At 37.4% G+C, this 24,431-nt stretch overlaps 1 pseudogene; it reads right to left on the bottom strand.

Annotated features, from left to right (window-relative positions):
- Window positions 1-23,481, bottom strand: part of LOC115506919 — a 34,373-nt pseudogene extending 10,892 nt beyond the window's left edge.
- Between the last annotated feature and the right edge of the window lie 950 nt (window positions 23,482-24,431).

Below are 24,431 nucleotides of genomic sequence, written 5' to 3'. Positions count from 1 at the left end.
TTTTTTTTAGAGGTTTTCAGTTCCTCATCCTGCTTCAGTCAATTAATAAGCTCTACTGGAATAAAGCTCTCCTTATGACATTACCAGTATTGTATATATATACACAATAGAGTATTATGCGGCAATCAAAAAGAAGGAAATCTTGCCATTTGCAACTATGTGGATGGAATTAGAGGGTATTATGCTAAGTGAAAGAAAACAGCCAAATCATATATTGGTATGAACTGTGCAACTCAATGGCAATGTTCCTACTATATTGCATGGCTCTGTGTCTTTACACAATGAAGCCATTTCCTCTGCAGCTTCTATCCATTCCCAAACAACACACGGCACAATCAGTCCTCAGTGCAAGTGTGACGACACCGGCAAGTCTTTCCATTGCATCTCGGTGGCATTCCTCCACTTCTTTATGTTCCCTGCACTTCCTGTTCTAAACTTTCTTTCCATCAAAGCAGAAAAGGACCTGATATTGTTTTAGGAGACAATAGAGATGTTCTGGAAAGGCCCTTTCAGCCTTGGCTTATGAGGAAGCTCTCTCCAAATGTACAAGCCAGAATCCAAGGCCTACTGGCCAGCTCCTGTTCCCTAAGAATGTTAGCAATATTAGCATTTCTGTATAAAGGGCTAAGGAAAGGGAAAGTAAAAATTAGCATATCAACTATTTTTCTCTCCCTGGTCTGTGCGTGGATGCTTCACTGGCCCAAATTTTGCTTATCAGTCAGTGCTATGCTCCTCTTAGGGCAAAATATAGCCACAAGAATTTTCATAGTAAGGGGTTTAGAATAGAAATAGAAATTTTGAGCTAGAAATGATCGTAAAGATGTTCTAGTCCAGGCTCTTCATTTTAGAGATGAGAAAATGTGAGACTCCCAAGATAGAGAGTAGCCTGCCCACACACGGCCTAGTGAGTGGCAGGGAACAGACAGCATTTGGGTGACCCAGGTTTGCTCTCATACCCTACCTACTCTGACAAGTCAGAGTCTCTCTGGGGCTTGGTCACGAGCCAACTGAGGCTCTGGGGACTGCTGCAGATCCATCCTAAGGATGGAGGCCATCCTTAGGTTTGTCTTGTTTGGCAAAAGAATCATGGCAAATGTATGGCAATGTATGGCAATGTATGGCAAGAGAAAACAGAAAATATAGAGAAGCAAAAATAAAAGTAATTCCTAATCCCACCACCTCTGGAATTGCCACTGCTAACATTTGCAAAGTTTTTCTGACAGTGATTTGAATCTCTATAAGGCTTTTCTCCAGTTAACAGTGGCAGGGCCATTAGGTCATTGCATCATATTCTTTCCAAAAAATAACACTTAACCAATCATCTTTCCAACACCTTACAGCACTAAGTTTATTTCTGCCTCAGGACCTTTGCGCTAGCCATTCCCTTGGTCTGGAATACTTCTCTTACACCTTCTCAGGCTGGTTCCTTCTTGTTATTTCAGGTTTCTGTGCCTTCAGAAGAACCTTCCCTTACCAGCTTCCTCACATTATAGCTCAATCATTCCCAATCAGATTACCCTATTCTATTTTCAATATATATTTATCATCACCTGATATTTTCTTCTTTATTTCTTTAGTCCTTTATTGTCTGTCACCTTAACTAAGCTGCATAAAGACAGAGATTGTATGTGTCTTGTTCATCATGAGACTGTCCAGCACCTAGCACAGTACCTGATACACATTACGTAGTCAGTAATGGTTTGAAAAATATGAGTGATAGTTTGAAGTAAAAGGTTTGAAATAAATGAGTAGACATGTACTTTGGGTTGTACTATAATTTAATTTAAATTAGCCATAGCATTGGAAACATCTTGAATTCATGGAATACCACACGATACAGGCAACCTGAATAAACCCAAATGGTGAACTTTGCCTTTTGTAGTACTTCTATATTCAACTGAAGCATTTTTGAACAAGCATGTTTCTCATAGTTATAATTGCTATACCTTTTAATCAAAACTATTATGGTATGAGGTAAATATGAAATTCTATCCCTAAAAGTGTACTGTAAGCCTAAACATTCATGGTCAAATTTGACCTGACCTCTAGCACAATAAGTACTCAAACAGTTTCTCTTCCTTCAGGAAGCAGGACTTTTTTGATATATAAAGCCCACTTGTCTAAATCCAATCTAATATGAGGGAAAGACAGGATAATTTTACCTTTGAGTCCATATTCAATTCGACTGTAATCTTTTAAAAAGTAACAAACATCAGAACTTTCTTTAAAGGCACAAAATTATCCCATTGTAGGTAGGTATTTGGGAGTCATGTCTAATCTAACCTTTAGAGAGTAAATGGCCAATAACCATTGGCAATAACTATAGGCATGGGCTTTGTAATCAAGAGTCCTGGCTCAAGTCTAACATTCACCATTTACTGATACCTTGGGCAAGTGGCTTTAACTTCTTTAAACTTAGTTCACTTATGTGTAAAATGAGTAATAGTGCCTACCTCCCAAATGGGCTGTAAAGATGAAATAACATATACATCACTCTGGAAGGTACCTACTACACAGCAAATACTCAACAAATAGTAGCTAGTATGACTCTATGGATAGAATATATAAATATATATACATGTATATATATATATAATATGGTAAAGAAGTTATATATATATGTGCGTGTGTGTATATATATATATGTATATATATATATATGTACATAATTTGGTAAATTAAAATGCTTATTAAGACCCACTTGGTATGAAGTAGGAATCATCTAAGACATAGGAAGAGTCTGTCGTGATTCTATTTCTCAAGAAGTTCACACCTACGTGCAGGAGATAAGATGAAAACACAAATAACTAGAATCCAAGGTAGATCATGGCTAAATGCTCTAAAAAGTAAAGTTGTATGGTTAGAATTCTTCTGGTTGCAGATGCCAAAAACCCAATCCAAACCAGCTTAAGCATAGAATGATAGATTGGCTCTCAGAACCAAAGAATCAAAGAATGGGTTTACACTGGAGACCTCATGCTACTGAGTTACATAGGTTCTCTCCCTCTCCTATTCCTGCCAAAGATCACAGATTTTTGCTTGACTCCATTCTTTCCTAATACAGTAAGAATTCCTCTTTGTTATAGAAATTAGAGCTACAATTGGCCTTCAATTCTAATCCTTCTAACTTACCCCTGACAGATCAATATGGCCAGGATGATGGAATATTATGATTGGCTTGGTTTTGATTATCTATCCACCTGTAAACTGCAATGAGGGCAGAAAAAAATTCCCCAAAGGAAGGTGGGACAGGTTCCTGAAAAGAGATAAATAACAAATGTGTAAACAAAAGACAAGTATTGGTAAAAATGTGAAGCAATTGGATGCTAAATGGTGTAGCTGCTATGGAAAATAATGTGGATGTTCCTTAACATTTTTTAAAGAGAACTAACATATGATCCAGAAAGCCCACTTCCCGGTATTTATCCAAAAGTATTAAAATCAGAAACTCAAAAGGCACTCTCATGTTCACTCTCATGTTCGCTGCGGCATTATTCACAACAGCCAAGATGTGGAAACAATCTAAATGCCCATCATCAGATGAATGGATAAAGAAAATTTTGTGTATACATATAACAGAAAATTATTCAGCCTTAAAAAAAAAAGGATAAAACTTCAGGACATTATACTAAGTGAAATAAGCCAGTCACAGAAAGACAAATATTGCATGGTTCCAATTACATGAGATATCTAAAATAGTCAAATTCACTGAATCAAAGAGTGCAGTGGTGGTTGCCAGGGGCTGGGGAGGGGAGAAAGGTGGGAGTTACTAATCAACAGGTATAAAGTTTCAGTCAAAGAAGATGAATAAGCTCTAGAGATCTGCTGTCAAACATTTTACTTATAGTCAACAATAATGTGTTGTTATACTGTACACTTAACATGGGATCTATTCACTCAAATTTTTAAGTATTCTTAGCACAATAAAAGTTTATAAAAGAGGAAATGTCAACTGAAACAATGACCGGATAATACTAGTCATATTACATCATGCCAAACAGTCCTGCATTTTTAGTATGAATATATTTGTTATTATTATATCACTGGGAAAATGCTTAATATCAAAACAAGTGATATTTCTCTCATTTTCTTGTCCATTATTTATCTGGGAGGAGCTGGAGAGAAATCCAAAATTTAAAAAAATATCCTGACTATAACAGACTCAATCTCTATCAGATTCTTGGTGATCTGGAAGTCCTGTGTAGTCAGTGCGTCAATTAAAAGGTAGAAATAGGTTACGTTTCTCTTAGAAGACTTTTTAACCAAACAGAAAAACCAGTTAATTCTCTCCAAAATCAGTCATAAGCCAGCTAGCTGATCATGAAGAATACTGCTGAGAAATATTTATGCCCAGGATGTGAAACAAACTTCACATGGCCATGAAAGGGGGGGAAAAAGTCCAATCACCCCAGAGGCATTGTTGGAATTCAATAGAATCCATTGTAGCTCTGATGAAGATTAATGAAATCATCATGTAAAGACAACATGAGGCACGCATTCTTTTCCCAGCAGTCCACTTGGATAAGGGACACAAAGGCCTTCCTTGGATAAGGGAAAGACCATTTGCCTTCCATTCTCTCCTTCTTTGTTAATAAAAGAATCCCAATTTTTAAGCTGGATACATTGTTGCTTAGCTAAGAAAACTACATTTCCAAGACCTCTTTGCAGTTTGGAATAGCATTGTGACTGACTTCAAGACAACCAGAAGTCTGCCATGATACTTCCAAGAAAAATGGAAGTGGTACCCTTCTTGTTCCCTCTTCCCCTTTTCTGCTATAGGTAATGTGGATGCAATGGCTGGAGCCAACTTGGTCTCTGAGGTGACATTGGGAATCTAAGTCAAGCATGGCTGAGCATCAAAATAAGAGAAGTTTGGGTCCCCAACACCATGCAGCTGCCATCCTAGCCCTGAAATGCCTCTGTCCAGACTGAAATAAATCCACATCTTGTTTAAGGCACTAATTTTCACATATTTGTTACTCATAGACAAACCTAATCCTAATTGATGTAAAAGATGTCCTTAATCAGTATACTTTATTTCATCTGAATTAAAATTCCTAATAGCCTTTTCTCTGTGAATACACAGCCTTATACCATCTTGAAACCAGAAGACAAGTGCCTAATATTCTTTGTGCTATTACACATCTTTTGTAAGTTTAATGCTACTGTTACATGAATGAGAAACCTAAATTAATACAAATGTTTCTCATGAAGAATGTTTTCATTTTTTATTTTAATAATGTTAAAATGCAAAGGTAAATATAAAAATGAAGCTTATATTTTATGTCAGCTCTTTATAGATTCATTGTATAACTAAATCGTTTAACACCATTTTAGATGAGTCAGCTCCCAACAAGCTAGCCCTAAGAGCTGAATTAATCTAATTGTTCTGTCAATGCTTACACATTTTATGTTAATATTAAAAGGTTCTTCTATGGAAATATTATATTCTTATTTTTAATATGCTGGCAGCCCTCCCATGGAGGCAATATAGTTTGCACCCATGACAATGAATGAGTGGAAAAGCTGGAGTTAGGGAGTTTTTGAATTATTTAAAAAGAGTGACAACGCTGAGGCTATAACCATGTTAAACTAGGAAAGTTACATTCCCTTCCTCATAGATGAAACTGTACAGGCCAGTATCAGTGAAGGATACAGCATGAATCCTTCAACAGTGTAGATGGATTTAACTTTTGTGTATACCACATGGTCAGGTGAAGTTGACAAAGCAATGATCTGACTGAATTTAATGAACATTTCTAGTACATCGGTGACTCGTTATTCATTCGCCAACCCATCCAAACTACTATGAGTACTTACTATATGACAGGCAAAATGCTAGGTGTTAAGGGTATAAGGGTAAATAATACATGAAGAAAGGGAAATAACCCAGGGTGACTGGAGGAGAAGGCACATGGGAACATAAATCAGGAGATTTTTCTATTCATCCATTCAGACCAACTCCCTCAATCGACCAACAATGATTGAATATCCACTATGCATCTGGTTAGGAGCTACAGATACAGAATCAAATTCAAGCATAAATTTGTCCTACAAATACTTTCTGAGCAAGTGTTGTCTGCTCCCAGATAAAGTATCTAATTGACTCTAAGGCTCAATTAGAGCCCACTACTACCTGTGTAGTAGCTAAAATACTTTATTTGGCACCTATCATATGGGTCCTCCATCTAACTGGGAGCAGACAACACTTGCTCAGAAAGTTTTTTGGCACCTATCATATGTTCAATAATGATGACAAATAATTATCATTTGTTGTGTAAGGCCTAACTCTTCCTACAAAAATGTGCCACCGACCTCATTCTCAGGAATACAGGCCATTCCTTCATTCAGTAAGTAAATACCAATTGAGCATCAGTTATGCAAGGGGCACAGTTTTAGACAGTTGGAATACAATGGTGGACAAAACAGACAAAGATCCCTGCACTCAAGGAGCTTCTATTCTAGTGGGGAGAAGCAGGCATGCATAAACAACAAATTATATGGGATATTTTAAAAAGGATAAATACTATGGAAAAATAAATAGAGAAGATAAAGGGGGTGAGAAGTGTCAGATTGGGGGCCAATTGCATTATTAAGAAGGATGGTCCAAGATGCCCCCACTGACAAGGTGACATTTGAGCAAAGATTCGAAAGAGGTAAGTAAAGTGAACTAGTTAAACAGAGAAATGGTAGGAGAATAGAACTGCCAAAGCAAAGGCAGGAGTATCTGAAGAGCACCACAAGGTGTGGCTGGAGTAGAGTGACAGGGGGAGTGGGAAACAATAAGATCCAATAGGTGATGAGAGATCAGATGACTTAAGGCTTTTAAGCCATTTTGAAGACTTTAGGTTTTACTGAGTGCACAGCGAGCCACTGGAGGGTTCTGAGTTAGAAGTATGGTATGGTAAAACTTAGGTTTTTAAAGGACCATACTGGTGTCAAAACATTTAGAATAAATTGAAGAATAGAGGAAAAGCAGGGAGACCATTAATAGGCTATTATAGTAATCCAGGGAGATAATGATGATGGCTTGAACAAGTATAGAAGTAGAGGTTGTGAAAAATGGTGAGATTCTGTCTATATTTTGAAATCAATAAAATTCGCTAAAAAATAAAAACTGGAGGCAGGATATAAGAGGAAATTCAGGAAGTGATCCTTAAATTTTTGGCTTGAGTGATTACAAAGATGGAATTGCTCTCAATAGAGAAAGGAAGGCTATATTGGAAGAACAGGTTTAGTGATGGAAACAATCAATTTAGGTCTGAACGTGTTGAATTTCAGACGTTTATTAGCCAACAGTTTGAATATATTAATTAGAAAGTTGAGTCTGGAGTTTATGAGATGTACAGGCTGCAAGCATTCCTTCAGTCTTTGGTATTTTGTTATGGCAGCCCTCACAAACTAACAAAGAGGGACTACCAGTCTATCCCCCTCCTGAAGGTAGTGGCTCACCCGGTGTTGTCTAGGTTACTTCCTTTGGCTGCCAGACGGTGGGGGCCAGTAAATGTTGGGTTTGTGTTGCCTATGTTGTTGGGTAAGGGAAAACGTGGGATGTTGGGGTCCAAACACCAATTTCTGTTCTTTTTACCAAATCTCCCTACTTTTCCAAGTTCCTGTTGGTTGCCTCTTACATTATTTCCAGAGATTAAAGCTGTACTTAGTAAAGAGAAGCAGGAAGAAACCTGCTCCAGACTGAAGTCCAAATCCAATCATTTACTCAGTAACGTATATATAAAAAAATAAAGACAAGCGCAATATCTTCCAGTGCCCTAAACACCTAACCTAGTGTTGGACATCTAGTGGAGTCTCAATAAATACCCTTTATTTGAAAATTGATGTCAGTTTTCAACTGAAAACTGAATTTCAATTGAACTCAATTGAAATTGAATGCCAGTAAATGACTCTTGTAACTTTCTGCAGCCCAATCCCCTAATAGCTAATACATGTTAATAGCTCTTCAGTTTATGAAGCTATGGTTACTTAATCCTAAACATACGCTCAGCCCCAGCCAAGGCTTTGGGACCATGTAATTAACAACCTATTCTGATCAGGAAATGTAAGGAGCTGTGTGCCAATAACTGGATATGAATAACTTTGTCTCTGATCTTGCTTTAACTTTGTACCCTGGTTATAGTAGCTGAGACCTTACATATATTCCCACTCTAAAAACTCGGCTCTGTTCAATTACTACCTAACTCCTGTGGGCTGCCTTAATCCAATGATGTATATCTCAATTTCTTTCCCACTGAGGTCCTGTTTTGGTCTTAGGTCCTTAGACCTTGAGGCAGTATCCTTATTGCTGGATCACCATGGTCATGCCTGTCTACCTGCCTGAACATCTGTCTATAATACTTACTGTCATACTTTCTACCTGCCACATGCTACCGAATGTCAAAATGTCTTCCTGCTGTTGGACCAGATTGATACCAACTGCCTGCTAACTGCTTGCTCCTAAGACTTATACTAGCCACCTAGCCCAAGAGACCTAGCAAAGCTAGGAGTAGGTTTGCCAGATAAATACAGAATACCTAGTTAAATTTGAATTTCAGAAAAGTAATATTTTTGGTAAACGTATGTTGCAAATATTACATGGAATATACTTATACTAAAAACTTATTTGTTTATTTGAAAATAAAATTTAACTGCATCCTGTGTTTTTATTTGCTAAATCTGGCAACCCTAGCTGGAACCATGAAAACCAGAGCTCCCGGGTGCTTAATAATATTTTTATTCAAAAGTGTTGTTCTCTTCAGGCTTTAAGATGAGGTTTTCATTTATTCCAATTGGTAATAAGAAACTGAATCACCATGCAAGTGGATTTAAAATAATGTTTTCATTTTCCATTTAAGAAAACCCTGAAAAATAGACAACTGCTTGTATCCTTCTAGGCACTCCTCAATGAATTCATTATGGGTAACAGTGTAAGTAGAATTGCATTTGGTTCCAGACTGAAAACTGAAAATTAATGAAAGAGGATGAGGGGTGAAGCTTGACATCACCTTCGAGAGGGATGTTCTATTTAACTAGTCAGGTTCATTTCATTTTATACAGCAATCTGATTGATTAGAGGACCATTCAGGGTACATTAATGTCACCTCATCACTGTAGTCCTAAAAAGCTAGATGTGCACATATTTGGACAACACAAACTATACTTATACCTCAGATTCCAACTTGGGAAAGAGATCAAGAGTTATAGACTTTTCCCAAAGACAATGTCCCAGGAAGTTATATCATAAGGGCCTTCATCAAAAATGCCTCAAACTATGATCCTTCTCTTTTATAACTGGTAGAAAGCACCTAGTAGAGAAAACATTTTACTCTTTTTTGAAGGATAATTAGCATACATTGTTAAATAGTTGCAGATGTACATTATAATGATTCAACAATTCTATACATTTCTCAGTGCTCATCAAGATAAGTGTGCTCTTATCTCTTTTATCTATGTTACCCATCCTGCCACCCACCACCCTCTAGCAACTACCGGTTGGTTTTCTGTATTTAAGTGTCTACTTGTTTGTCTCTTTTTTCTTTGTTTGTTTGTTTGTTTTCCTTCTTAAATTCCACATATAAGTAAAATCATATGGTATTTGTCTTTCTCTGGCTGATTTCACTTAGCATTGTACCCTCTAGCCCCTTCCATTTTGTTGCAAATGGCAAGGTTTCATTCTTTTTATGGCTGATGTGTATATATATGTATACATATACATACCATGCTTTCTTTATCCATTCATCTATAAATGGACACTTGGGGTACTTCCAAATCTTGGCTATTATAAATAATGCCAAAATGAACATAGGAGTGAATTATGTTTTGGAATTATCGTTTTCATTTTCTTTGGGTAAATACCCAATAGTAGATTTACTGGATCACATAGTAATTCTATTTATAATTTTTTGAGGGAACTCCATACTATTTTCCACCATGGCTGCACCAGTTTGCATTCCCACTGACAGTGCTCAAGGGTTCCTTTTTCTCCACATCCTCACCAGCATATGTTATTTCTTGTCTTTTTTATTTTACTCATTCTTACAGGTGGAAAGTGATATCTAATTGTGGTTTTGATTTGCATTTCCCTGATGACGAGTGATGCTGAACATCATTTCATGTGTCTGTTAGCCATCTGCATGTCTTCTTTGTAAAAATGTCTATTCAGGTCCTTTGCCCATGTTTTAATCATGTAGTGTGTGTGTGTGTGTGTGTGTGTGTGTGTGTTGAATAGTACAAGATTTTTATATATTTTGGATATCAACCCATTATCAGATATATCATTTACAATTATCTTCTCCAATTCAGTCAACCCATTATCAGATATATCATTTACAAATATCTTCTCCAATTCAGTAGGTTACCTTTTTGTTTCCTTGATAGTTTCCTTTGCTGTGCAAAAGCATTTTATTGTGGTATAGTCCCAATAGTTTAATTCTTCTTCTGTTCCTCTTACCTGAGGAAACATATCAAGAAAACTGTATCTGTGACTAATATCAAAGAAGTTACTGCCTATGTAGTCTTCTAGGGGTTTTATGGTTTCATATCTCACATTTAGGTCTTGAATCCATTTTGAGTTTATTTTTGTGTATGGTGTAAGAAAGTTGTCCAGTTTCATCCTTTTGTACCTATCTGTCCAGTTTTCATAGCACCATTTGTTAAGGAGACTACCTTTTTTCCATTGTATATTCTTGCCTCCCTTGTCATAGATTTATTGACCAATTAAGTATGGGTTTATTTCTGGGCCCTCTACTCTGTTCTACTGGTCTATGTGTCCATTTTTGTGCCAGTACCATACTGTTTTGATTACTACAGCTTTGTAGTATATCTTGAAATCTGGGATTGTGATATCTCCAGATTTATTCTTATTTTTCAAGACACCTTTAGCTATTCAAGGTCTTTTGTGTTTCCATACAAATCTTAGTATTATTTGTTATAATTCTATAAAAAAATTTGTTTATATTTTGATAGGGATTGCATTAAATCTATAGATTGCTTTGGGTAGTATGGACTTTTTTATGTATGTATGTATGCATGCATCTACGTATTTATTTGTTTACATATTTTGACAAAGTACAACATCCATTCATGATAAAATTCTCAACACAGCAGGTATAGAGAGAACATACCTCAACATAATAAAGGCCATATATAAAAAACCCATAGCTATCATACTCAATGCTGAAAAACTGGAGCTTTTGCACTAAGATCAGGAATAAGACAAGGATGTCTACTCTTACCACTTTCATTTAACATGTATAGTACTGCAAGTCCTAGCCACAGCAATCAGGTGAGGAGGAACAAAAGGTATCCAAATTGATAAGGAAGTAAAACTTTCACTATTAGCAGATGACAGGATACCATATACAGAAAACTCTACCAAAATACTAAAACTAATAAATAAATTCGGTAAAGTCACAGGATAAAAAATTAATGTACAGAAATCAGTTGCATTTCTGTACACCAATAATGAAGTAGAAGAAAGAGAAATTAAGAAAAAAAATTCCATTTATAATTATACCCAAAATAATAAAATACTTAGGAATAAACCTAAACAAGGGGGTAAAAGACCTGTGCTCTGAAAACTATAAAACACTGATGAAAGAAATTAAAGATGACACAAAAAAATTGAAAGATGGAAAATTGAAAATTGAAAATTGAAAAATGGAAATGCTGATGGATAGGAAAACATTTTGCTTTTGTATGATGGAGGATTATCATTTAAAAATTCACAGCAGTTGGGGAGGCAGGAGAATGGCGGCAAAGTAGGAGGACCCTAGACTAGCCTCATCCCACAAACACAAGTAGATAATCATCCTAAATATCCCAGAAAGCAACCTGAAGACTGAAAGAACAAACTCCACAACTAAAGGGACAGAAGAGGCCACATCAAAGAAGGTAGGAAATGTGGAGATGTAGTTTAGGGGAGATATAGATCACAGCTGCTACAGAGGGGAGGGAGCTGTGGTTGCAGAGAAGGGCGAGAAAGAGGAGAGCACACAGGGGAATGCACAAGGAGAACATTTTCCCAAAGGCACTTGCTTGGAAAATGAGAAGGACTAAATTTCCTGAGTCCTTGCAACCAGTGGGGATTAAAGCCTGGAGTGGGGCTTGGCTGGGATAGAGCCCAGAGGGCACTATCCTGATCCTAGAGAGAAGGCAGGCAAAGAACCCGGGATCAGAGAGTATGGAAAGAGTGATCTGAAGAGCACCTGAGGCACAGGGGGAAGAGTATTTGCTCTTCTTGAAGCATGTCCCCGAGACACAGCATTCACAGAGACATCTCACTGAGAACAGAGGAGCCTACAGTGCCATTATCCTCCCCCACCTCTTAGCATAAACACAGAGTCACATATTGGAACCAGCACAGCACCAGCACTGGCTGCCTAACTTGCTTACATTAATTCCACCATCCTGTGCTCCAATGGGGCTGCCCTTCTCTGTACCGCTTGCTTCAGTCCCAGTTCAGTGGGCTCCTCTCCCAGAAGAACAGTACAAACCCCTGCCCACAACACATCTCCCAACCAGAGAGTTTTGCAAGGCCTCAGCTCTGGTGGAAGTGATGACAGGTCTCATTTCACAGGCAGACCAGAGAACGCCTAGTTAAAATTCCCCCACATTCAGGCCAGGTGCCAAATACTGCCCATGGCAGGCAATTAGAGCCTCTGCTGATGACTGGCATGAAGGAGAGAGCAGCCAGAACACAACAGCAGAGCACATACAGCACACACCAGAGGCAATTCCTGAAGTGGTAGGCCCTGGGCACAGTACGACATCTTCTTCATAAAGCCATTGCTTTCAGGAGCAGGAGACATAACTCGCTTCTCTAACAGAGAAGAATGCAAAACCTTAGACAAAATGCAAACATGCAGGAATTTATCCCAAAGGAAAGGAAGAGATAAGGCCACAGCCAGAGAAACAGATTTAAGTAACATTCTTAAAAGAGAATTGAAGGCAACAATCCTAAGAATATTCACTGGGCTTGAGAAAAAAATAGAAGACATTAGTGAAATCCTTACCTCAGAGATAAAAGACATAAAAAAAAATCAATCAGATATGAAGAATGCAATAAATGAGATTAAAAACACACTTGATGCAATGAACAGCAGGACTAAAGAAGGAGAGGAATGAACAACCAGAAGACAAAGTAATGAAACATAACGCAGCTGAACAAAAGAGAGAAAGAAGAATTATGCAACACAAGAATACACTTAGGGAACTCAATGACTCCATCAAATGAATAACATTCGTATTATAGGAGTCCTGGAAGAAGAAGAGACAGAAAGAGGGCAGAAAATTTATTTTAAGAAATAATAGCTGAAAACTTCCCTGATATGGGGAAGGAAACAGATATCTACATCCAGGAGGCACAGAGAACTCCCATCAAAATCAACAAAAGCAGGCCAACACCAAGACATATTATAATTAAATTTGCAAAGCATGGTGATAAGGAAAACATCTCAAAAGTAGCAAGACAAAAGAAGTCTGTACCTTACAAGGAAACCCCATAAGGCTGGCTTGAGATTTCTCAACAGAAACTTGGCAAGCCAGAATGAAGTGGCATGATATGTTCAAAGTGCTCAGTGGGAAACATCTACAGCCAAGAATACTTTATCCAGCAAGGTTATCATTCAAGATAGAAGGAGAGATAAAGAGTTTCCCAGACAAACAGAAACTAAAGGAGACCATGACCACTAAACCAGCCCTGCAAGAGATATTAAAAGGGAATCTTTGAGTGGAAAGGAGAGACCAAAAGTGACAGTATAAAGGCAAGAAACATGAAGTAGCAAAAATGAATATCTGTGTAAAAATCAATCAAGGAACTCATGGAAAATAAGGATATAAAACATAATAACATATACCTAAAATGTGGGGGGGGGGGGAGAGGAGATAAGAATGGGTTCAAACATGAAGGGCCAACTTAATATAGACAGTCTATATTAAGGTTTATATACAAACTTAATGGTAACCATAAATAAAAACCGTTAATATACATGTAAGAATAAAGGGAAAGAAATTCAAATATATCACTAAAGAAAGTCAGAAAAACAAGAAAGAGAGAAATACAAGAAAGGATCAGAGAAGGTCTTCAGAAACAATCACAAAAGAAGTTTAAAACTGGCAATAAATACATACCTATCAACAATTACATGGACTATAAATGGGCTAAATGCTCCAATCAAAACACATAGGGTGTCATAATAGATAAAAAAGACAAGACCTATCTACATGGCGCCTATAAGAGACTCATTTTAGACCTAAAAACACCTGCAGATTGAAAGTGAGGGGATGGAAAAACATCAATCATGTAAATGGATGTCAAAAGAAAGGTGGAGTAAGCAATACTTATATCAGACAATCTAGACTCTAAAACAAAGACTATAAGAAGAGACAGGGGTGCCTGGGTGGCTCAGTCAGTTGAAGATCTGACTCTTGATTTCAGCTTAGGTCATGATCCCAGGATTTGGGACTGAACCCCACTTCAGGATCCATGTTGAGCATGGAGCCTGCTTAAGATTCATTCTCTCTATCTCTCTCTCCCTTTGCCTCTCTTTGTCTCTCTCTCTCACTCAAATAGAAAAAAACTTAGAGAAGAGACAAAGAACACTATATAATAATAAAAGTGACAATCCAACAGAAAGATATAACAATTATAAATCTTTATGAACCCAACATGAAAGCACCCAAATATATAAAACAATAACAAATGTAAACAAATTAATCAATAATAACACAATAATAGTAGGAGACTTTAACACACCACTCACATCAAGCCACAGGTCATCTAAACAGAAAATAAACAAGGAGACTATGGCTTTGAAAGACACACTGGATTAGATGGACTTAACAGATATATTCAGAATATTCCATCCTAAAACAGCACAACACACGTTCTTTTCAAGTGCACATGGAACATTCTCCAGAATAGATCACATATTAGGTCACAGAACAAGTCTCAACAAATTCAAAAAGATTAAAGTCTACGATGCACTTTTTCTTACCACAATGCTATGAAACTAGAAGTCAATCATAAGAAAAAATCTGAAAAGACCACAAATACATGGAGGTTAAACAACATGCTACTAAACAATGAATGGGTCACTCAGGAATCAAAGAAGAAATTAGAAATCAGATGGAAACAAACAAAAATGAAAATGCAATGGTACAAAACTTTTGGGATGCAGCAAAAACAGTCCTAAGAGGGAAGCTTATAGCATTAGGGGAATACCTCAAGAAGCAAGAAAAATCTCAAATAAACAACCTAATTACACTTAAGGGAACCAGACAAATAGCAATAAACAAAGCCTAAAGCCAATAGAAGAAAGGAAATAGTAGAGATTAGAGCAGAAATAAATGATATAAAAACTAAAAAAACCCAAAAAAACAAAAGAATAGATTACTGAAACCACAAGCTGGCCCCTTGAAAAAATTAATAAAATTGATAAACCTCTAGTCAAATGTATCAAACAGAAAATAGAAAGTACCCATGAATAAATAAAATCACAAAGGAGAGAGAAATAACACCACAAAAATACCATTATGAGAGAATATTATAAAAAACTTTGTGCCAACAAATTGGGCAACCTAGAGGAAATGGATTAATTTCTAGAAACATATAATATGTCTAGAGACATATAAATTACCAAAACTGAAACAGGAAGAAATAGATAATTGAACAGACTGATACCAGCAATGAAATTGAATCAGTAATCAAAAAAGTCCTAACAAACAAAAGTCCAGGACCACATGACTTCACAGGCAAATTCTACCAAACATTTAAAGAAGAGGGAACAGTATGGTGGTTCTTCAAAAAACTAAAATTATAACTACCCTATGATTCAGCAATTGCACTACTAGGTATTTACCCAAAGGATACAAAAATACATTTTTTGAATTTAAGGGGTATGTGCACCCAGGTGTTATATAGCAGCATTATCAACAATAGCCAAACGATGGAGAGAGTCCAAATGTCCATCGACTGATGAATAAAGAAGTGGTATATATATACAATAGAATATTACTCATCCGTCTAAAAGAATGAAATCTTGTCATTTGTAACAACACGGATGGAGCTAGAATGCATTATGCTAAGTGAAAAAGTCAATCAGAGAAAGACAGATACCATATGATTTCACTCAAATGTGGAATTCAAGAAAAGAAATGCAGGTATATATGGGAAGGGGAGGGAGAGAAGAGAGGAAACCACACCACAAGAGACTCTTTTTAAAATTTTTTTTTAATGTTTATTTCTGATAGAGTGAGAGAGACAGAGCACTAGCGGGGGAGGGGCAGAGAGAGAGGGAGACAGAATCCAAAGCAGGCTCCAGGCTCTGAGCTGTCAGCACAGAGCCCAATGCAGGGCTCAAACTCATGAACTGTGAGATCATGAACCTGAGCCAAAGTTGGATGCCCAACCTACTGAGCCATCCAGGCGCCCCAAAGCACAAGAGACTCTTAATGATAGAGAATAAACTGAGGGTTTATGGAGGTGGGTGGGGGGTGGGCCAGATAGGTGATGTGTATTAAAGAAGGCACTTGTGATGAGCACTGGCTATTATATATAAGTGATGAATAACTAAATTCTATTCCTAAAACCAATATTTTACTATATGTTAACTAAAACTTAAATGAAAAATTATTTTTAAAAATTTAAAAATTTATCCAATGAAGGGTGCCTGGGTGGCTCAGTCAATTGAGCGTCTGACTTTGGCTCAGGTCATGATCTCATAGCTCCTGGGTTCAAGCCCCACATCGAGCTATGTGCTGACAGCTCAGAGCCTGGAGCCTGCTTTGGATTCTGAGTCTCCCTCTCTCTCTGCCCCTCCCCTGCTCATGCTCATTCTCTCTCTTTTAAAAATAAATATTTTTAAAAATTTTTAAAAATTCATAGGGAATCATAAAAAAAAAAAATAAGGAAGAGTGATACCTATTCTTCTCAAACTATTCCAAAAATAGAAGAGGCAGGAAAACTTCCAAATTCATTCTGTGAAACCAGCATTACCATGATACCAAAACCAGGTAAAGACACCACTAAAAAAGAGAACTACAGGCCAGTATCCCTGATGAACATAGATGCAAAAATCCTTGATAAAATACTAGCAAACCGAATCCAACAATACATTTAAAAAACTCATTCACCACGATCAGGTGGAATTTATTCCTGGGTTACAAGGGTGGTTCACTAATCACAAATCAATCAATGTCATATATCACATCGATAAGAAAAAGGATAAGAACCATATGATCATTTCAACAGATACAGAAAAAGCATTTGACAAAGTACAACATCCATTCATGATAAAAATCCTCAACAAAGTAGGTTGTGAGGGAACATACCTCAACATAATAAAGGCCACATATGAAAAACCCACTGTTACCATCATCCTCAATGGGGAAAAACTGTGAGCCTTTCTCCTAAGGTCAGGAATCAGACAGGATGTCCAATCTCACCACTTTTATTCAACACAGTACTGGAAGTCCTGGCCAAAGCAATCAGACAACAAAAAGAAAGAAAAGGCATCCAAATCAGTAAGGAAGAAGTAAAACTTTCACTATTTGCACATGACATGATACTATATATAGAAAACCTGGAAGGCTCCACCAAAAAACTGCTAGAACTGATAAATGAATTCAGCAAACTTGCAGGATGCAAAATCAGTGTGCAGAAACCTGTTGCACTTCTACACACCAATAATGAAGCCTCAGAAAGAGAAATTAAGGAATCAATCCCATTTACAATTGCACCAATAAACATGAGATACCTAGGAACATACTTAACCAAAGAGGTGAAAGACCTGTACTCTGAAAACTATAAAACACCGATGAAAGCCACTGAAGATGACACAAAGAAATGGAAAGACATTCCATGCTCATGGATTGGAAGAACAAATATTGTCAAAATGTCTATACTACCCAAGGAAATCTACACATTAATGCAATCCCTGTCAAAATACCAACAGCACTTTTCACAGAACTAGGACAAACAATCCTAAAATTTGTATGGAACCATAAAAGACCCCAAATAGCCAAAGCAACCTCGAAAAAAGAAAGCAAAGCTGGAGGCATCACAATTCCAGACTTCAAGTTATATTACAAAGGTGTAGTAATCAACACAGTATGGTAGTGGCACAAAAGTAGCCACACAGATCATTGGAGCAGAATAGAAAACCCAGAAACGAACACACTTTTGTATAGTCAATTAATCTTTGACAAAGCAGGAAAGAATATCCAATGGGAAAAAGACTATCTCTTCAGCAAATGCTGTTGGGAAAACTGGACAGCAACATGCCAAAGAATGGAACTGGACCACTTTCTTACACTATAAAAAAATAAATTCAAAATGGATTAAAGACCTAAATGTGAGACCTAAAACCATTAAAATCCTAGAAGTGCACACAGGCGATAACTTCTTTTTCATTGGATGGAGCAACTTCTTTTAAGATATGCTTCCTGAGGCAATGGAAACAAAAGCAAAAATATTCGGACTACATCAAAATGAAAACCTTCTGCACAGCAAAGGAAACAACCAACAAAACTACAAGGTAACCTATGGAATGAGAGAAATTATTTGCAAATGACATCCGATAAAGAGGAAGTTGGACTTTATTTTATCCCCAGGACAATGAGTGATCATTCCAATATTTTATGCAGGGGGGTTTCATGATCTGGTTGCATTTTGGAATGAACACTTCAGTGACTTCAAGGTTAAGGGGCTGTGGAAGGGTGAGAATGGAAGCATTGAAATCAGTGAGGTCTTGGCTGGAGACACTGGGGGCTTGAACCAAGGGACTGAAGGGAGGGAGTCAGAATTTAATAGGTATTTATGGAGGTCAAAATAATAAAACTTAGTGTTTGATGAGATGTAAGGGGAGAGGGATACGGAGGAGTGACATGGAAAACTGGGTAAATGGTGGTAACTGCCATTCATTAAAATACAGAAAAGTGCAGGTGGAGCAGGTTTTAGAGAGGGTGATGAGAGCATGAGGTCACTTGTGGACGTTCTGCAGCTGGTGTCCCATGGGCAGGCTCCAAGTGTGTATGTCCTGCAGTTGGTTGGATTTCTGTGTAACTAGAGTCTGCTGAGATACACTGGCCTTTGAAATTCAAATGGAAATGATTCAAACCACATTCCACATGCAGTGGGAGCTCTACATCCTTCCCTAAGTCTCGGTAGATTCTTGAGGGGGTGATTAATGTTTTTCCTCCTTGCCTCTAGACCTCAATTCTTGCCTCTGCTGAGTTGGTTCAGTTGATGGATCATTTTTCTGCCCTGGTTTCGTGCCACATTACCCCAGCTGTTGAACTCAGCTACTTCGCCTTAATTTTCACAAAGCCCAGACCAAAAACTCAATCACACAAGGCCATTGTATATGCAGCAGGTTTGACTCAGTGATTTGTGGAGATGCAAGGGGGTTCGGTGGCAGCAATGCAGAGCAATTTTAAAATGAATAACTGTCATCCTTGTTCTTGAGAAGCCCTGGGCCAACCTGTCAACCTCAGTGTCAGCCTCCTCCTAAATTGCTTTGACCTCTCTACTTTGTCTCTCTCAGTGCCTCCTAGCAATGGAAACAAACAAACACAAGTAAAACAAAACCAAGCCTCCTATTTTATTATGCAAAATTTCTTTATAGTTGCTTTCTTCAAGCCATATTTGAACATCCAAAGATTCATAATGTCTTCTGCTAACAGTGGTCTGTATGTTCTGAGTTCTCCCCAATCGTCCCTCCTCTCTTCCTCCAGCTACCACATCTCTGTATGGAGAAGAAGGGGTATGAGTTATTTCACCACTGATAGGAATAGTACTCCCTAGAAGAGAAATGGCCACAGCTCGTTTTTATTTTAAATATTCATTTGTTTCCCTTCGTTATATAACTCTGGCTCTTGACAGTGGGCTGGAGGTAGGGGTTTGACAGTCAACAACAGAGAGCTTCTATTTGAAGCAGTACAAGTAGATGTGAGCACCCATCGAGAACATGTAAAATGAGAAGAGCAGGTGGCCTAGGACGAAAACTTGTGATCCAAAGACATTTAAGCCTTAAATTCTAAGGGAGCTACAGAAGAAAAGGGGCCATCCAAGTGAATTAAGGAGGGTCAAGAACCAGGAAGAAAAGCAGCAGAGTGTTTTGTCATGAGTACCAAGGCAGGGAGGTGCTATGTCTTCTTAGAAAGGAGGTGAAATCTGGATTTGTGTGTCTTTGTAACCTAGGGCCTGTCAGAGTGCCTGGGCTGTAACAAAGGCTCGAGGAATATTTGTTGAATTGAAACAGGCAACTTGCTAATCTGACTTCTACTTTCTCATAGTTGACCCAGCCGCTTTCTCAATTATTTTCCATATATTTTCAACATATTCCTCATACCCTCATCACATGACTTAGCTTGAGGTCCTTTGACAGTGTTTCCTCAACATCTTTTTTCTCATGCTTACAGCTTAAATTTGTATCTATGGGTGCCCTCTCTACCTCAACATTTTGTCTCTCTTTCCATTGTGTTTTAGAGAAGATGATGTTTTTTTCCCCCGCCTTTTGCCAGGGCTTAACTATACTGCTTACCAACTGTTCCCTTTAGGGGAACTCTGATTTGTGATAATGAGAAGCTCTAGTGAGCAACTTGCCTAGATTAAGAAAAATTATGAACTCCATTATCATTAAACACCATTTGATAAACAGTAACTTTGCAAACATTGCCTCCAGGGTAGTGGTGCTAGTAAGGGGAGAGAAATATGAAAAAGGCTCATGGTGCGGAAAAAAATGGGAACTCTGGTCCACGTAACTTCTTTACTTCCTTTCTACTGGAAACTTCTGGAGAGAGGACTATACTCAGTTCTAGTTCTTCACAACTCACTTGTACTTAACCCCTTGTAGTCTGACTTCCTGTGTTGCCAGAACTGTGGTCCACAGGATTTGGCTTACCAAGTGAATGGATTTTCCTTCAGACCTTATCCACCTCATCTGATTTGCAATATTGGATACTGTCAGCTTCTTTTTTCCTTCCTTTGATTCACTAAAACTCCATTCAATAGCTTCTCATCTCTTTTCTCCCCTTTCTTATGGAAGCTCATCATTTTCTAATGTCCTTTCTAACTGGAGACTGCCTTTTGAATGATCTCCAGGCTTGCACTTTGAACTGTCTGCTGAACATCTAAATTTGAACAGTAATTCAAAACTACATATCTAAAAACAGATATTTTACTTGATTGGATCCTGGTTTAAAAACCAACTATAAAAGACATTATTTGTAAAATCAGGTACATTTGGATATGAACTAACTCCGATATTAGGGAATTATTAAATTTCAAGGTGTGATAGTAGTATTGTGGATTTATAAGAAAACAACCTTATTCTTAGGAGATGTATGCTGAAGTATTGAGGAGTAAATTGTCATGATATCTGCAACATACTTTTAAATAGTTGAGAAAAGATATACGTACACACAAACATGCATAGAGACAGGAAGCAAATATAACACAATGGTAACAATTGTGGAATCTAGATAGTTGCTATAGAGAGGTGCTCATTGTGCCATTGTGTGACCTTTTTTGGTATGTTTAAAACATTTAATAATAATTAATTGGGCAAAATGTTTATAATCTCTTCACTGGTCCCACACCAGCTATTCCTTCCTGATTTGCCAATAGGACCATAGTCTTCAGTGTAGTGGGCACCTATAAATTTCTCGCCTAGCACACTTTTCCAGAAACTACTTCTCTCAGCCCTTTACATGGCTGCGCAGTGACATTCTGTGTTGCGTGGCCCAAAGCACCTGACCAAATCTTCAATAAATCCATTCTCTTGGATTTTTGGATTTGGGACTTAGAGGGCCTCTTAATGGCTGAAGCTACAAGATGTAAAACATCTACAAGATGTAAAACATAGGAACATTGGTTGCTAGGTTTTCTGCCATATGAAAAAATAGAGTTTGCAGTGAGAGACGACAATAGATGAGCAAAGAAGGCCAGAGGCAGGGAATAGAGAGGGTCCTGTTGATACCTTTAATGACCTCTTCTCTGTGGGCCATAAAATTCTTAATTGAGAACATTCAATCTCCGTGGTTGCAGAGGTATCCGGTATATGGTAAATTCAGAGCAAATTCTGTTAAATAGAGGATAATCTTCTTATGTTTTCATATTTAATTTTGTAAATATTTTCATCCAGACTTTTTCACAGGTACTGACTTTTTATCTCTTCTCAGAGATGCTTTCTTAAGCAAATATTTTATAAGACAAAACTTGTTAAGTAAGTTGTCTGAATTTATGATATTTTGGGAATTCTTTGCCAATTTTAAATGGTACAAGATCATAGGCCTTCTAGGTTTCATTCCATTATGGTACATAATGTATATTTATCCAATTAAAAAAGGACTTCCTTGAAAATAACTCTTCTTACAAATAAGAATAATCCAAAACCCAGTTATAGAATTTAAAAATCAAAATTTGCTCACCATATGCCCTGCCATTGTTTGATTTGTTTCAGTCTCTTCCTTGCTTTTGTGGAAATATATTTTAGTATCTTTTGCAGACTTCGTTTTCAGTAAATAGAATTCGCGAAAAGCTTCAAAAGGTAAAGTTTTTATCAGTCCCCTTAAAGACTCAGATAAAATTTTTAGATGATTTTGAACAAAATTCAACCAAACTCTAGATAACTAATTTATAAGAAAGTTCAATTTGTAGAGGATACTTAGGTTGATTTAAAATGTAGTTCTTTAAAGGCTCAAAAATGTCTAAAATGTAATAGATGAAGGTGTTCAAAGTGAAAAAGCACATACCAATATAGTGGAGTAACTTTTGGTGTTACAGTTGGCTTCTTGATGAAAGTGCTATAGTTGACTTGTATAACTGTGTATATGTAAAACTATTTATACATTTTGAGAAGTACAGCTTCTAGTTCAACTGGAAGACATCTGATTCCTTTGGGTGTACATATGAATGATGTGTGTACCACAAATAAATCAGAGTACATTTTATCCTCCATAGGTTTCTTTTTGAATTAGTGAAAACAACGTTTTTACAGTGACATTGTACCTTGTGTATTGCCACTCAAAAACAAATATTTTATGTTCAATCTTGAAACTTCTTATGGAATTTACAAATTCACAATGAAGTCAGATGTTTCACCAGAATCACCTTCTATATCTTTAATGTGATTCTGTGAATTGAATGAAAGAAATCAAATAATTATTGGATATTCTATTTGAAACATTTGGTGGCCCAGATACAACTAGCATCTTTTAACTCTTTGTGAAGTTTTTCTGCTAATGGAACTGATATATTAACAGCTGTACTTTCCCTCAAAGTATTAGGAAATTTGGAATGGAAAATGATTTATATGAATTAAGAGCAGTCATTGGATCGAAATGAAAATTACATTTCACAGTGTTATGTAAGTCTACCTTCTGCAGCTGCACGTTTTCTTTGGGCAGATTCTTCTTAAAATAACTACTCATTTTTGAAGGAGATGCTGATGCTTCTTCAGCATATTTGTGTCTTCTGGTTGTCATTGTGGGCACAGTGATATCACTTTGGCTCCCATGGTGGAGAGTAAATGCTGTCAAGCATTTTGTGCAAGTTTCCCATTCATCATCATTTTTTTGGAGAAATAGAAATTTGGTACTTAATTTTTCATTAAATATGCACTTTGATATTTTGAGTTTATTGATTCCCAGAAGGATTCTTGCAAAATAAAAAAAAGCATTGCCAAACAATATTACACCATACAATAAATAACAGATTCACTGTAGCAGGAGCAATCAGGCTACTTTCCATACGCTAGTGCAAGGCTACTGTCTCTATTCCCTGTTTATATACACCTAACATATCCTGCTTTGAGCCACTTGCTGGTCAAGGCCTGGGCCACAGCAGAACTTGCTTGTACATCAAGTTGTCTGGCTAGGCCGAAGGAGCTGTTACTAAGCCCTTATGTCAGAGAACACTTCATTTCATCAGTGATTGTGCTCCAGTTATGTCCTCGAATAGGAAATGTTGATCATGGATCGGCAGAGATGGTTATCTTTGAGATTTAACAGTTTTTAAATTTTTTTTAACGTTCGTTTACTTTTGAGAGAGCGCGTGCGCGCGCGCGCGCACGCGCACACACACACACACACACACACACACGCATGAGTTGGGGAGGGGCAGAGAGAGACAGAGACATAGAATCCAAAGCAGGCTCCAGGCTCCGAGCTGTCAGCACAGAGCCTGACGTGGGGCTCAAACTCACGAGCCGTGAGATCATGACCTGAGCCGAAGTGGGACGCTTAACCAACTGAGCCACCCAGATGCCCCGAGATTTAACAGTTTTTTAAAGTGAGCACTCCGTGCATGGTACATGCCTCTCACACACTTCGAGAGGAAACCATGGCAGAAGCTGGATCCACAAAGTAGAGGGTACCAAACACATCCCAGCTTATTTTAATGCAACTACTACTACTAATGCTTCATTTAAAAATCA

This window comes from Lynx canadensis, chromosome X (assembly GCF_007474595.2).
Source record: "Lynx canadensis isolate LIC74 chromosome X, mLynCan4.pri.v2, whole genome shotgun sequence".
Classification (NCBI taxonomy): domain Eukaryota; kingdom Metazoa; phylum Chordata; class Mammalia; order Carnivora; family Felidae; genus Lynx; species Lynx canadensis.
Note: the sequence above shows the minus strand (reverse complement) of the source record. Positions and strands in the feature narration are given on the sequence as shown.